Here is a 12,109-nt window from a genome sequence, read left to right on the forward strand (position 1 = left end):
TTTCTTCCTGGGGGTGGTGTTTAAGCCTGATGATGAGGCTATCAGATAGGTCTTCACCTCCTAGTTCTCAACAGGCTGCTGCTGGTATGTTTTCCACTTTCTAGGAACTAGGTACCCTACCGCCAACCTAACATGACAGAGTATATGCAAGTGTTCAGTTCAGTTCAGTTCAGTTCAGTCGCTCAGTCGTGTCCGACTCTTTGCGACCCCATGAATCGCGGCGCGCCAGGCCTCCCTGTCCATCACCAACTCCCGGAGTTCACTCACACTCACGTCCATCGAGTCGGTGATGCCATCCAGCCGTCTCATCCTCTGTCGTCCCCTTGTCCACCCGCCGCCAGTCCCTCCCAACATCAGTCTTTTCCAGTGAGTCAACTCTTCGCATGAGGTGGCCAGAGTACTGGAGTCTCAGCTTTAGCATCATTCCCTTCAAAGAACACCCAGGACTGGTCTCCTTTAGAATGGACTGGTTGGATCTCCTTGCAGTCCAAGGGACTCTCAAGAGTCTTCTTCAACACCACAGTTCAAAAGCATCAACTCTTCTGTGCTCAGCTTTCTTCACAGTCCAACTCTCACATCCATACATGACTAGTGGAAAAACCATAGCCTTGACTAGACTGACCTTTGTTGGCAAAGTAATGTCTCTGCTTTTTAATATGCTGTCTAGGTTGGTCATAACTTTCCTTCCAAGGAGTAAGCGTCTTTTAATTTCATGGCTGCAGTCACCATCTACAGTGATTTTGGAGCCCCCCAAAATAAAGTCAGCCACTGTTTCCACTGTTTCCCCATCTATTTGCTATGAAGAGATGGGACCAGGTGCCATGATCTTAGTTTTCTGAACATTGAGCTTTAAGCCAGCTTTTTCACTCTCCTCTTTCACTTTCATCAAGAGGCTTTTTAGTTCCTCTTCACTTTTTGCCATAAGGGTGGTGTCATCTGCATATTGAGGTTATTGATATTTCTCCCAGCAATCTTGATTCCAGCTTGTGCTTCTTCCAGCCCAGCGTTTCTCATGATGTACTCTGCATATAAGTTAAATAAGCAAGGTGACAATATACAGCCTTGATGTACTCCTTTTCCTGTTTGGAACCAGTCTGTTGTTCCATGTCCAGTTCTAACTGTTGCTTCCTGACCTGCATACAGGTTTCTCAAGAGAAACCTATTAAAGTGTAATAACCACTAAAAGGAGAAGAGTGTAAGAATGTAGAATGCCCAGATAATTGCTTGGAAGCTTGAAAACGAGAAACACAAAGTTATCAATGTAGATTTTATGAGCAGACTTCATAAACTGTGTTCTTGAGAGATGACTCTTTCAGATTGCAATTCTCTAGTGTTAGGGCTGCATTGGAGAGGGAAATTAAAAATGCATTTTTAAAACAGGTAAAGCATCCCACACAGTCTTTATAGATCATTGATTTGAGAATAAAGAAAATTGGAGATTGAAAATTTTTCTAAACATTTTCTTTGTGCACAAAAGAACAGGCTCCCTAATATCACACTTGCAGAAACTAGCAGAAAATGTCTAAAGATTTGTCCTTAACTGTAGTGTCATGGATTAATTTTCCTTGAGGAATTATTGGCAGCATTAGTTTGGGGACTCGGTCAAAAGTCCATGGAGGAGCCCTTGGGAATTTAAGAGGAGGTGTTTGGTTGTCGCCTGGTCAGCGTGTTCTTGTCTGGCTTCTTTCCCTCTTCCCTCTTGTACCCCTCTGATTCCCTGGTGGCTCAGCTGGTAAAGAATCCGCCTGCAATGTGGGAGATCTGGGTTCCATCCCTGGGTTGGGAAGATCCCCTGGTGAAGAGATAGGCTACCCACTCCAGTATTGTGGCCTGGAGAGTTCCATGGACTGTATAGTCCACGGGGTTGCAAAGAGTTGGACACGACTGAGTGACTTTCACTATAGGCAGCACACAATATTGTCTGTGATGGTCTGTCCAAGGGTGGAGGGTGCCCTCCATATGCCTCTGGGGGTGTAGCTCTGTGAGATTCATCCACACAGCTCCAGGACAGCCAGCCCACTGGCCGCAAAGCCTCTCTGCTGACACGGGCAGAAGTCTCCTCCCCCGGAATCTCCAGAGCTGGCAGGATTTTCACCTAGCCCTGCTCATCTCACTTCAGTTCAGTTCAGTCACTCAGTCGTGTCTGACTCTTTGTACCCCATGGACTGCATCACGCCAGGATTCCCTGTCCATCACCAACTCGAGGAGCTTGCTCAACTCATCTCCATCGAGTTGGTGATACCATCCAACCATCTCATTCTCTGTCGTTGCCTTCTCCTCCTGCCTTCAGTCTTTCCCAGTGTCAGAGTCTTTTCCAATGAGTCAGTTCTTTGCATCCAATCCAAAGTACTGGAGCTGCAGCTTCAGGATCAGTCCTTCCGATGAATATTCAGGGTTGATTTCCTTTGGGATGAACTGATTTGATCTCCTTGCAGTCCAAGGGACTCTCAAGAGTCTTCTCCAACACTGCAATTCTAAAGCATCAGTTCTTCAGCACTCTATTTATGGTCTAACTCTCACATCCATACATGACTACTGGAAAAGCCATAGCTTTGACTAGACAGACCTTTGTCAGCAAAGTAATGTCTCTTACTAGCATCTGCTGGAGTGAGACTTTTGTGTATTTTATTACTGTTATTTCCTTTTAAAAAAACGACAGAGAAAAGAAAAATATTGCCGTTATATGCTAGGCCTGTGGACAAACCCTCATTTCGTCTAATAGAGGAGCTGAGTTTTATTTTTACATATATTATGTTTATTTTCAAGGCCGCAATCTTGGTTCATTCTCTGTTGCAAACTTAAGAAAAATTTCAGAAGGATAACTAAGGAAATGAGGAAACGTGATCAGCTTTCTCCTACTTATTGGACCAATTAGCCGTCATCCTCTATGCTTTTATGGAATTATAATTGTAGTTTAAAAAAAAAATGTCTGCCGAACAGCAGGGGAGAAGTCTGTCCTGACTCACTGGTTTATTTTGAAAAGATCTCAGCCTGACATATTCTATTCAGATGACGTGCTCTGTCTCTTAGTAACCACCACTCAACCCTCGCAGGAATTTGACAGCAGTGGCTGGCGGGGCACACTTTCTGTTCTGTGCTAATACTCAGTAGCTGTTGAAGAATTCTAGTGCTAAAGAGCTAAGCCTGTATGTAACTCCTGAGCTGGGAATCCCAAAATATGGAATGTTCTTAACCTCCATGGTTTTTCCTTTATATCTCAGCCAAGGTTAATGTTGCCTGTAGTTGATTATTTATTTTCTGTTTCGCTCTTGGGTCTGCCTATACCAGTGCTCCTCAACTAGTGTGATTCTGAAGACATTTTTGGTTGTCGAAACCAGAGGTGGGATACTATTGGCATCTAGTAGGTAGAGGCCAGGGATACCGCTAAACATCCTCAGCATAAAGGCTAGCCCCCCACCCCAACATGTACCCCCCAAAATGTCAATGGTGCCACTCAGGAACTCCCACCCTTGAGGCGCTCCCAAGACCACAAATAGTTGACTTGCCCATGTTTTGCTCTGAAGTAGTCACTGAGCTGTGAACCAGCCCTGTCACACCATAGGTCATTGATTTTGGTTCTCTAGACCTGGCATCTTGTGCCCTTTCTTTTCTAAAATAATGGGGAATTTAGTGGGTGAGGTTTTGTATTTCTCTTTGGGGGATCCAGATGGATGTCTGCCTGTAGTTTGTTCAGTTGAGACATAACCTCCAGCTCTTGGCCAGACTCTGACTGGGTAGATACTCCTTAAGGTTTTATAAATTGATTACTCGCTCCAAAATTCAGATTACTCTGTTAACGCTGGGCAGATGCGTGATGTCTGTAATTTCATTGTTCTGATGTGTCCTGTAATACCTCCCATAGCAGGTAGACATTCTGTTACTCTTCTAAGATTCCCATTAGTTTGCATAGTATGAGTACTTGTTAGAATTTAAAAGCGAAATTTCCACTATTTATTTTACTAGGCTCAGTTTTTTGTTTTGTTTTTTTTTTCAAAATGTTACTGATTAACTGCATTATCTCTGGTTATAGGACTGGAATAGGGGTTTTGTGGTGGTCATGGGAGACTTTTTGTCTATCAACGTTAGATTAATTTTTAATGACAAGAGTATTTTCATTTACTTCTGTAATAAAAATTAACTTTATATTTCTGTATATCTCAAAAAATATTTTCTGTGCCAAGCAGTACAGATGTTTAATGTTGGAGTGAGATGTTTAATGATGACTGAGAGGTGTAGTTAGGGTTTAGATAAGAGGTATTAGATAAGATAGCCCTGGCTACTGTGACAAACCAGATGTCAGTGACTTAGTGTAATAAAAGTTTCTCTTGAGCTCAGTTAAAAGTATGCTGCAGGTATTCCTGGTTAGACAGCTCTCCTCCAAGTAGTGACTCAGGGACTGAGGCACCCCAGCTCTTATAGCTCTGGTTTCTTCAGTATGTGGCATTTAAGGTTGCCTTGCTTCAAGCTGTGCGTGGGAAAAACTACAGAGGATCACTCCTGGGAGATCTTAGCTTAGAAATGGCATACATTACTAGGGCTCACTTTCCATTGACTAGAACTCCATGATTTGGCTGCCATCTGGCCACAGCTACCTCAAAGGAGGCTGGGAAATGGAGACTTACCTGTAAGCCCCTCAAGAGCAGTAGAAAGTTAGCCATCGCTCATAGTGAGCAAAGAAACAACTTTGTATACCCACAGAAAGTGGAGTCTATTAGAAGAACTTTAAAGAGCTCACAGGGAGACTGGAGAACGCGGCAGGGGCCAGGGGAGTGCTGGGTGGAGTCCAGGGAACAAGAAAGACTGAGTTTCTGGCCCAGGTGCCGTTCTAGTCACTCTGCTTAAGACTCAGACCCCTGCTTGAGGAAGGGCAGGAGGATAAATGAACCTCAACCAGCCTGAGTAGCTGCCCTTCTCTGAGTTGCTAGAAGATGGCAAGGCTGACGGTCCAGTGGCTTACCATCTCATTTGGAGTGAAATTGAAACCCTTTCTGTGGACTATAAGCTCAAGTGAACTAGCTCCTGCCTACTTTTCTGACCTCATCTCTCCTTCTGCTTGCTATACTCCAATACATTCCCATTTTTACTGTTCACGTTTGGCAAGCAGTCTCATCTTAGCAACTTTAATGCTGTTGCTTGCTCTGCTGTTTCTCCTACTATTAATATTTGCATGCTCACTGCCTTCAAATCTCTGCTCAAATATCTCTTTCATTGTGAGGTCATCCTTGACCATCTTCTGTATGTAATATAGCATTCCAAATCATAACCATTGCCCTTTACCCCATTTATCCTGTTTTATTTTCTTCATAGCATTTATCACCACCTACCATTTGTTCATTTTCTGTCTTCCCCTCTGATAAAATTTAAGCAACATGAGATAGAGACTTTGTTTTGTTTACATGCTGAAAATCAAGACAGTGGGTGAGCATCCAAGCAAGCTCTAGAATCCAGGTTTCCTTCTTCCTGTTAACTGGTTGCAGCAGAATTAGCCTCAGAGCTAACATGGCCCTAAGCCAGAGTAACCTGAGGTATTTAAGAATACCAGCTATTATCTTTTTGCTTTGTTATTGTTGCTCAGTAGCTAAATTGTGTCCAGCTCTTTGCAACCCCATGAACTGCAGCATGCCAGGCTTCCCTGTCCTTCACTAGCTCCCAGGGTTTGCTCAAACTCATGTTCATTAAGTCGATGATGCCAGCCAACCAACTCATCCTCTGTTGCCCTCTTCTTCTTTTGCCCTCCATCTTTCCCAGCATTAGAGTCTTTTCTAACAAGTCAGCTCTTCGTATCAGGTAGCCAAAATACTGGAGCTTCAGCTTCAGCATCAGTCCTTCCAATGAATATTCAGGACTGATTTCCTTTAGGATTGGCTGGTTTGATCTCCTTGCAGTCCAAGGGGCTCTAAGAGTCTTCTCCAACACCACAGTCCGAAAGCAACAATTCTTCATTGCTCAGCCTTCTTTATGGTCCAACTCTTACATCCATATATGACTACTGTTTGTTTTTTTTTTAATAATCTGAGTCACATTGTCAATCCTTATTCTTTTCATCTCATGGACATTTTTTTTTTTTGCCATGGTTGTACCATTATTTATCATTGACCATGGATAGCACATTTGAAAAATTTGTCTGTGTTGCTTTTAAAGCATCATGTACTTACAAAGTTCAAAAGTAGTAGTCACAAAGTGTAATTACAAAGTTCTTAAAGCTTGTTCTTATAAAGAGACACATGCCTGTGTGCTTGTGAAGGCGATGGCTGTGCCATCAGGGTGTTGTGTTGCTGAGTTCTGACTGGCGAATTTCTCTGTCTGATAGGTCCCCATATCAGTTTATGGTGGATACTGACAAGCATGTAGGTTATCTGTCATATCTGTTCTTGCCGTCCAGTGATGTCCTTTGGGCTTTACCAACTGCTGTACATGTGTTCATTTATTTATATTGGACTTTGGCAAGTATAATTACCTCTTTTCCCTGCCTAAGATCTGAAACAAGTGATAAGTAATCAAAGGAACAGCAGATAGAGATCAAAACATCAGCTTTATTACTGATAAAGCTAATATCAAAGAATGTGGCTTAGGTGTAGGACAACAATGTGCTTTCTAATACCAAATCTCAGAAATGAATGGATTTATATACCCAGTCATCACCTCTGAAAACATACAGGCTTCTGCACATGAGAACCTACCTTGTGTATTTAATAGTAGAATTAACAGAGTAGGATGAGGAAGAGATGGAGGGAAGCTAGCTGGGAAGGAGTGTTGCGCTGATAGAGGCCCTTCCATCTGGAGAGAAACACCTGGAATGAGAACTCAGTGTCCCAGCTAGTAAGTTGAAATAAGTTGCTATCATGTATTTTAAGATATTTTATAGATGGAAAGACTCCTTTAAAGAAGCTAAAAAGATGTGAGTAGAGTTTACTCGTACACACTTGTGTAGATGAAGCAGGAAAATATTGACAGACTAAGTGTTCTCAGGCTAGGCTGGGGAATGCTGATGGTGTCGAGTGGTGCTCCTATACAGGTGAGGGCTGAGGCAAGCAACCTAACTTGCTTTACTGTTGAGCTTCCTCCAGTGGCAACATTGAAATCATCATAGATTTCAAGTGAGCAAAATAAGAAAATATTAACTTATAGTTCTGCTGTAAATCTATAGCTCAGACCAAACTGGTTAATGCAAAGTGACTGTAAAGATCTGTTAGAAAATTTGCACCAAATGGTTGTCTTGCTGTTAAAAAAAAAAAAAATCGTGTCTAACATAACAATTAGTACATAATTGTAGCTCAATAAATAGTTAGATGAATGAATCTTGACCTTGAGCTTCAATGTGAAATGAGTTGAAAGTGAGTGTTTCATAGTTTTGAAATTATCTGAGACAGAAATTTCATGGGTATAGATGAGTCGAAACTAGAAATGAAAGAGAAAGAAATATGAGCTTTGTAAAGTTACTTTCCACTAAACCTAATTGGCTGGTGTGACCAAAGCACCCTGATTTCTCTGTAAAACAGACTGATGCCTAAGGCAAGTTAACCATCCCTCATAGCAGACTCCTATTTAATAATTCCAATTATTTAAATTTTTTTCTTTGTTTTTAGTTGGAGGATAATTGCTTTACAATGTTGTGTTGGTTTCTGCTATACCCAATGCAAATCAGCTATGCTGCTGCTGCTGCTAAGTTGCTTCAGTCGTGTCCGACTCTGTGCGACCCCATAGATGGCAGCCCACCAGGCTCCCCCATCCCTGGGATTCTCCAGGCAAGAACACTGGCGTGGGTTGCCATTTCCTTCTCCAGTGCATGAAAATGAAAAGTGAAAGTGAAGTCGCTCAGTCGTGTCTGACTCTTCCCGACTCCATGGACTGCAGCCTACCAGGCTCCTCCGTCTGTGGGATTTTCCAGGCAAGAGTGTTGGTTTCTGCTATACGACAATGCAAATCAGCTATAAGTGTATACATATATGTCTCCTTCCTCTTGAGCCTATTAATACCCATCATTTTGAGTTGCATTTTTACTAAGGATCAGCTGTGATTATTCCAAAGCTTTTTATCCTGGTTTCAGTTGTTTTTCAGATCAGTTGCTCAGTCATGTCTGACTCTGCGACATCATGGACTGCAGCACACCAGGCCTCCCTGTCCATCTCCACTCCCAGAGTTTACTCAAACTCATGTCCATTGAGTTGGTGATGCCATCCAACCAGCTCATCCTCTGTCGTCCCCTTCTCCTCCTGCCTTCTTTCCCAGCATTAAGTTCTTTTCAAATGAGTCAGTTCTTTGCATCAGGTGGCCAAAGTATTGAAATTTCAGCTTTAGCATCAGTCCTTCCAATGAATATTCAGGACTGATTTCCTTTAGGATGGACTGGATGGATCTCCTTGCAATCCAGGTGAAGGTGAAGGTGAAGTCGCTCAGTCGTGTCCGACTCTTTGCGACCCCGTGGACTGTAACCTACTAGGCTTCTCCATCCATGGGATTCTCCAGGCAAGAATACTGGAGTGGATTGCCATTTCCTTCTCCAGGGGATCTTCCCGACCCGGGGATCGAACCCAGGTCTCCTGCATTGGAGGCAGACGCTTTAACCTCTGAGCCAAGGGACTCTCAAGAGTCTCCTCCAACACCACAGTTCAAAAAGCATCAATTCTTTGGCGCTCAGCTTTCTTTATAGTCCAACTCTCACATCCATACATGACACTGGAAAAACCATAGCCTTGACTATATGGACCTTTGTTGGCAATGTCTCTGCTTTTTAATATGCTGTCTAGGTTGGTCATAACTTTTCTTCTAAGGAGCAAGCATCTTTTAATTTCATGGCTGCAGTCACCATCGGCAGTGATTTTGGAGCCCCCCCAAAATAAAGTCTGTCACTGTTTCCACTGTTTCCCCATCTATTTGCTATGAAGTGATGGGACCAGATGCCATGATCTTAGTTTCCTGAATGTTGAGTTTCAAGCCAGCTTTTTCACTCTCCTCTTTCACTTTCATCAAATGCTCTTTAGTTCCTCTTCACTTTCTGCCTTAAGGGTGGTGTTATCTGCATATCTGAGGTTATTGATATTTCTCCCGGCAATCTTGATTCCAGCTTGTGCTTCTTCCAGCCCAGCGTTTCGCATAATGTACTCTGCATATAAGTTAAATAAGTAGGGTGACAATATACAGCCTTGACGTACTCCTTTCTTGATTTGGAATCAATCTGTTGTTCCATGTCCAGTTCTAACTGTTGCTTCCTGACCTGCATACAGATTTCTCAAGAGACAAGTCAGTGGTCTGGTATTCCCATCTCTTTCAGAATTTTGCACAGTTTGTTGTGATCCACACAGTCAAAGGCTTTGGCATAGTCAATGAAGCAGAAATAGATGTTTTTCTGGAACTCTCTTGCTTTTTTGATGATCCAGCGGTTGTTGGCAATTTGATCCCTCTTTCCTCTGCCTTTTCTAAACCCAGCTTGAACATCTGGAAGTTCACAGTTCATGTACTGTTGAAGCCTGGCTTGGAGAATTTTGAGCATTACTTTCAGCGAGTGAAATGAGTCCACCTGTATGGTAGTTTGAACATTCTTTAGCATTCCCTTTCTTTGGGAGTGGAATTGCAGTTGTTATTGTGTGATATAGTTAAATATTACCAAAGATGATGAAATGAGTGCCAAATGAAAGAGTTGTTCCTCTGAAAATGAAGGTAAATGTTTTGGAAAGACTTCACAGCAGGAGAGCTCCTAAAAGAATCGCTAAAAGATATGATCCCTGCTCACAGGTAGTTTCCAGCCTTGTTGAGTAGCTAACATATATGACAGATAACTCTAATGTATGGTGGTAAATACCAGAGAAAAGGATTACATGAGGATTCTAGAATTTCAGAGGAAGAAAATTACTTTTGTCCTGAAGAACCATTGACAACTACATGGAGAGGTTGATATATGAGCTGGTGTCTGAAGGCTGTAACATTAGAAGCAGAGATGATTCATTTCAAGTGAAGAGAAGGATGTAAGCAAAGCATGCGGGGTAAGGCCAGTGTTTGGCTGGAGCACAGGATTCATGAAGGGGAAGAGTAGAAGGTAAAGCTAGGAAGATGACTGTACTTCAGATAGTGTGAGGCCCTAAATTACAGTCATAAAATTTCTGGTCACTGGGACAATAAGATACTTATTCTTCTCATCCACAATGCACTCGAGTGGTCTTTATTATGTTACAAAATAAGCACTTGATATTAGGGCATGATAAGCTGTATAATAATTTTTTCATGCATGGTTTAGTGATTTTTTTAACTCTCGAATGGCTTATAAGCTACTTTTAACCTATGCTATTTTATATCACTTTTGTTCAGCAATGCATAGGTTAATTTTCTGCTAAGGAAATGGTTATTCAATTAATTCTTAGTGAAATATTAATTGTAGAATTAGTGATTATGCTTTTAAGACCTCTTGGTTCTTTTTTTCAGGACCCACATAAAATGCTAACAAATCATATTATAAGATCACAAACTTGCTTAGCATTTTAGGCTTTTAAAAGCATGTTTTCCAAATTTGCAACATAAGCAAGATCATATATGACTTCATTGCTGTGTTATAATAATCGATACTAAATGCATTTCAGCAGGTTTAGTAGGAGAAAATCTTATCTATTACTTTGTTTTGTTTGATACACTTCTTGTGAGCGTACTGTGCGTGCTGCACCTCAGGGTAGAACAAGACATCATAAAAATCCAAGGTATTGTTCACAGTTATATTCCTATAAGGAACGTGTATGTCACTTTAACTGGTGGTCAGAGGAAGCGACTACCAGTTCCTAAAATACAAATCTTTATGTTTTTTAAATATAAATGTATTTATTTTAATTGGAGGTTAATTACTTTACAATATTGTATTGGTTTTGCCATACATCAACATGAATCCGCCACAGGTATACACATGTTCCCCATCTTGAACCCCCCACCCTCCTCCCTCCCATACCATCCCTCTGGGTCATCCCAGTGCACCGGCCCCAAGCACGCAGTATCATGCATCTCTAAGAAAAATAAAATAAAAAAGTTATAAATCTCAGTCTTCAGATAAAAATAGTTTGAGGACCTGTTTCTCTTCTTCAGAAGAGTAGTTTTTATTTCTTTTCATGAAAAATGAAAGTGTCAATTCAAAACAAAGATGATGATAAAATAAGGGAAATTATTATTTTGATAGCTCCTCTTTGATAACCATTTTCCTCATTAAAAGTTTCAGTTTGGATATATTACCTTTCTTTGGTTCCCTCACTTATAAAATAGAAACAGTATAAAACTACAAGGCTTTTTACATTCATGATTGATTATTAATTTTCAAAAAGTTACTAATTGCAGTTTCAGCTAAAGTGAAACTGCTTAAACAGGAAACAAGGACTTTTAGACATGGTCATATTCTAGGACCTTATCCTTCATTTTGAAACTTTAGAAAGTTAGATTTTTCCAGCACATTGAATGAAATTCATCTTTTGAGAAATAATTTATATTAATACAACTCAAAATAATTTAGAAAACATAATGTCAATTAAGCAGTGGGATAAAAGAGTATTATTGGCAAGCATACCAAAACACTGTTAAGGAATTATCACATTCCATCCTTACTATACAAAGGGGCATGAACATATACATACTACTATGCAACACAATGCAAATATAGGGTTTATTAAGGGAAATTTTAGAAATGAAGAAGTAGCATAGCAGACAATTCCTTCAAGTTCTTATCTTACAGAGTCATACTTATTAGTGCATAGATGGACTTTTATGGCAAGGAAAGGGCTCATGCAGGGGGATTGTACTTATTTAATGCTTAAGTTATTTGTAGGGACATGGATATAAAAGGCAAGATTGAGAACTCTTGTCAGAGAACTGGAAAGAGTAGAATGGGAATCCTAGAACTTAAAAATACCACATACCATATACATAGAAATAAAAACAGACAATTAGGCAAAATGAAGTGACAGAGAATATGTTCTGAATGAAGGAATAAGGTAAAACCCCAGAAGAATAACTAAGTGGAATGGAGATAAGCATTATGTCTTACAAACAGTTCAAGGTAATGATCATAGTGATGCTGAAAGAACTTGGGAGGAGAATGGATGAACACAGTGAGCAGTCAGAAGCTTCTAAGAGTTAGAAAATA

At 40.9% G+C, this 12,109-nt stretch overlaps 1 protein-coding gene across 4 annotated transcripts in view; it reads left to right on the plus strand.

The window, feature by feature from the left end:
- CMYA5 (cardiomyopathy associated 5) overlaps positions 1–12,109 on the plus strand; it is a 99,137-nt gene that overhangs the window by 21,666 nt on the left and 65,362 nt on the right. The window lies entirely within an intron of this gene.

Source organism: Ovis canadensis, chromosome 7 (assembly GCF_042477335.2).
Source record: "Ovis canadensis isolate MfBH-ARS-UI-01 breed Bighorn chromosome 7, ARS-UI_OviCan_v2, whole genome shotgun sequence".
Taxonomy (NCBI): domain Eukaryota; kingdom Metazoa; phylum Chordata; class Mammalia; order Artiodactyla; family Bovidae; genus Ovis; species Ovis canadensis.